General features: G+C 39.5%; 1 long non-coding RNA gene across 1 annotated transcript; it reads left to right on the forward strand.

Annotated features, from left to right (window-relative positions):
• The first annotated feature begins 551 nt into the window (after positions 1-551).
• LOC125492516 (uncharacterized) lies at positions 552-2944 on the forward strand. The gene is made up of 3 exons (XR_007269124.2): positions 552-887; positions 1708-1828; positions 2079-2944. It is a non-coding gene; the product is annotated as an uncharacterized LOC125492516 (long non-coding RNA).
• Positions 2945-4220: the final 1276 nt, after the last annotated feature.

A 4220-nucleotide genomic window follows, 5' to 3' on the forward strand; every position in this document is an offset into this window, starting at 1 on the left:
AATCAAAAGTATGTTCGATATACGAATAACAATCCTCCATCGATCTGGAAGCTCTTACATTAGTATCTCCAAACTAATACCTTCCCGTACAAGTATAGAATCACAAATAACGTAGCATATAGCAAGACTAACGTCGATTATTGTACTTTTATTATGCTTTACAATACGTGCCACATTTTTACAGGTAATTAGTACCAAAACGTCATGGGTAAATGGTGGACCAGGTTCACAATAATGTATTATGCACCTAAACTGGCTTTATCAAACAAAAACTGACTATATTGGAAAAAAGCTGAATATATCATATTAAAGCTGATCGTATCAAAAAAAATTGACTATATCATACAAAAACTAACTATACAAAAAATGATTATGTCATACAAAAACTGATTGTATCAAACAAAAACTAACTATATCAAATGAAAACTGACTTTATCATATAGTTTTCTATGCACAATAACACTCCTCACTACTAGAATCTGGTCTTCTACCGACTGCTCCAAAATTGATTGTTGATAGTCAAAACACCGACCGTGCTCTAAGGTGACGTTCATTAACGTCCGATCGTATCTTTTACGGACCACTTCATAGTCTGAAACTGACAACGAGCAGTGTAACAACGATTTTTTCCACGGAAGCTGATTACCGACCACTTTATGATTATCACCGATCGCTCAATGGTCAATAAAGGTCTACCCAGTAATTTGAAAATTTTTAACTCCCACGTTTCCCCCTTTCCACTATATTCTAATCAGTTAAAAAAATAACCCTAAGCTTCCTTGGACCCTTTGAGAAATTGATGCTTCCCTCTCCAATCTTGCTCATCTTCACATCGTTACCTTCGTCAAAGAGCGTCATTGGCGTCTACGCCATCGCACCGTTTTCAGGTGAGTTCGTCTTCATCTTTTTTTTTATAAAAAATCTAGAACTCGTTGGATTAATATGTGTCGCGCCTTATTCAAGCGCCATCACACATTACCTGCACAATCACTACCGATGAAAGTCGTTCATGGTCGTTGAATTCCTTCTCTTTCAGTTTGAATTTTTAATCTTTCAAGTAGACCAGGTTAGAGTTTTAATGTTTTTATTTTGGTGTTCTTTCACAATTATTCAAATTTCAATTTTCTTAGTTTGTGGAGTGATTTAGCTAGAATAATCTGAATTATGTGAATTTAAGATTTGAATTTTTAATCTTTCAATGATGATGGTTTGAATTATTTCGAGTAGCAGACTAGTAGAAAAAGGACGATTCGTGTCCCCCCAAGTGCATCGCACGACAAGCAAAACGACACAAAAACATAATTTGCGTCGCATGCTAAGAAGAGCGCGACGCAAAACAATATTGCATAACCACCAGATACAAGCTATATGCATCGTACCCTATTGATGTGCGACGCATATAGCTCAGATGCAAGGATGTGTGTCGGACATTGAGGCCCATCCGACACACATCGCTGTGTCATGAATACAAAATTAAGGTCCCTATCTGTGTTGCACTTAACTAAAGTATGTTGCAAAAGGTTAATTTGCGTCGGACCCCTTGGCCCATCCGACGCAGATCAGCCCACAGCCCATTTTTTTTAACACGCCCAACACCCTCACTAACCCAAAATTCCCTCTCACATTTTTTTCTTAACAACCATTTTACTTCATCTCTCACCATTTCTCTTTCCTCTCTCTCTTATTCTTCTCGCACTCTCTCTCCAGGTTAACTCCAGTCTCCGTCTTCCCAATGAATCTCCGTCGACTTATCATTTCAGTCTCCGTTCCTTTCGTCTCAACAAGCGGACCACTCTGTTTGTTCGTTTTGTTTCGTCGTACTCCATTGGTATTCTCCCTTTTTCTTTATTTTTCTTCATTTATATGTTTCGTGTTTTGCAGGTGATTCATGGGTTTCAATTCAGATTTGAGTTCTGTGGAATTGAGTTTTATTATATGTTTTAATATCATTTTGTTTTTTTTTCATATCTGATTTTTTTTGTTTATTTTTACGGCATTTATCCTAGTCTAGGGTTTATTTTCAAATCTAGGATTTTCTTTTAAATTTTCAGTTCTGAAATTCCTTTTTTCGTTTTCAGATCTAGATTTGCTTCTTCTCGAAGTCTTTTCACCAGCAATAACCTCGAGCAAAACCAATCGATCACCGATGAACTTTCGACTGTAGCGAGAGCTTGCGTTTGAGGTGAAGATCTGGATTTGTGTTTGAGGTCTCAACCAAATCAGGTTATTTCGTAGTACCGTAGCACCGTAGCACTGCCACCTGAAGATTACATGTCTTTATGATTTTTAGTAATTCGGTAATTATCTCTATTCTGATTTTTCTATAATTTTCTCTTTTTTATTTTCTGTAATTTTATTTAATTGATTTTCTGTAATTTATGTATTTTTTTATGTAATTATCTCTTCTTCCTTATTTTCTATAATTTATTATTACAAATCTACGATTTTTTTTGTGAAGAACCATTGATTTTTTACTAGTGGCAGCTTGCTGATTGATGGAAAACTGAATTAAAACTTAAATTTCGTTTTTAACTTGAAAATGTTTTGGTTATTATACTAAGCAGATTGAAAATCTTGCTGATTTTTGCTTCTTTATTAATTTGATGTGCTATTAAGGTCTATTTGGGCCCATTTCTTGGACCAGCACATGCCCGATAAAAATACTAAAATACCCTTATTTTTAGGGCTATCAATCCTCCACCAGTTGGAGTTAGCCTAAGTACCATACTTTATTGGAATTCACAACCCCACTATAAATAGTGGTTGTCCCATCATCTAAAAGGTATTCAATACTCACCTAACAAGCTAGTACATCTCTCTCTACAGTTATCGCCTTCTCTCTCTACCTTAATTACTGACTTAAGCGTCGAAGAGGCGTTCTAGGGAAAACCCCTAGGATAGTTTTTCAGTGTGCTTTGCAGGTTTACTGCCGTCAAGACCCATCAGAGCAGTTGTACCCTCTTAGTATTCAGTTGAAATCCCCTTCATAATTACTTGAAGTTTCTTGACATAAACAATTTGGCACCGTCTGTGGGGAAACAACAATCTCAAGCCACAACTAGGGGGTTCGAGTTGACAACTCTTCAACCAAAACAGGGAGTGGATCAGGGATAGTCATAATACACCCGGTTGGCGAGAAGTTGGAATATTCCATTAAGTTCGACTTTCTAGATTCCAACAATGAACCTGAGTATGAGGTACTGATTCTAGGGATACAAATATGCATCGCCTCAGGATCCAAGTCAGTCCGAGCCAGGTCTGATTCACAGCTAATAGTCGGTCAAGTATCGGGAGAATTTGAGGCCAAGGAGGATAACATGAGGATGTATAGATCTAAAATCAAAGAGGTGGTCAATAATCTTCAAGAATTTTAGATATTACATGTACCTCGATCAGAAAATCAGCAGGCTGACACCCTCGCTTAGATGGTGAACTCAGTCGATGGGCTCAGCCGATGGGCTCAGCCTAAGAACCATCATGTGGCAAGTCATCCACCAGCCTGGCATCAATGCCAAACAAATTCTCGTCTTAGACAGAACTTCTATGTGGATGGAAAAAATGATGTACTTGAGAGATGAGGAGCTCCCCTCGGACAACAAGGAGCTAAGAAGGTTCGAGCAAGGGCTAAGTGGTTCGTCTGGCACGACGGAATCTTGTACAAGAAATCCTACACACATCCCTTGTTGAAGTGTGTCACCCCTGAGGATGGAGACTACATATTAAGGGAGATACATGAGGGGGCATGTGGAAGCCATAGAGGAAGCAAAACCATCGCCTCCAAGGCACTCCGGGCAGGGTACGATCGGCCTATACAAGGCATAAGGATCACAAATGAACCACTTCACCCCTAAGGAGGACATATCCCTTATCATCACTTTCATCCAAGTAGGATGTGGGTACCTGTTGGCCGGCCCCCCGCTGGGCACGAGTAGGGAGTACTCTACTTGGTCTGAATTCTCAATGGCATCACCCTAGTCGGCCATAACTACACCATCATGAAGGAAATGGTCTAAGTAACTATGTTGTGCATATGGATAGGCTACAGATACCTCCCAGGTTTAGGGTACGTCTCCCTCGGCCTCTTCCAGATAGGACCAGGTAGAGCTCAGAAGGAGGACCGCATCGGGAACGGTCAAAGGGTCGGGACAACGAGTTGTCGTCGTTGCCAATGTTATTCCTACCCCCCGAGTCTCCTTCGACAATTCGTACATCTGGGGAGA

The sequence above is a fragment of the Beta vulgaris genome, chromosome 8 (assembly GCF_026745355.1).
Source record: "Beta vulgaris subsp. vulgaris cultivar EL10 chromosome 8, EL10.2, whole genome shotgun sequence".
NCBI lineage: Eukaryota > Viridiplantae > Streptophyta > Magnoliopsida > Caryophyllales > Amaranthaceae > Beta > Beta vulgaris.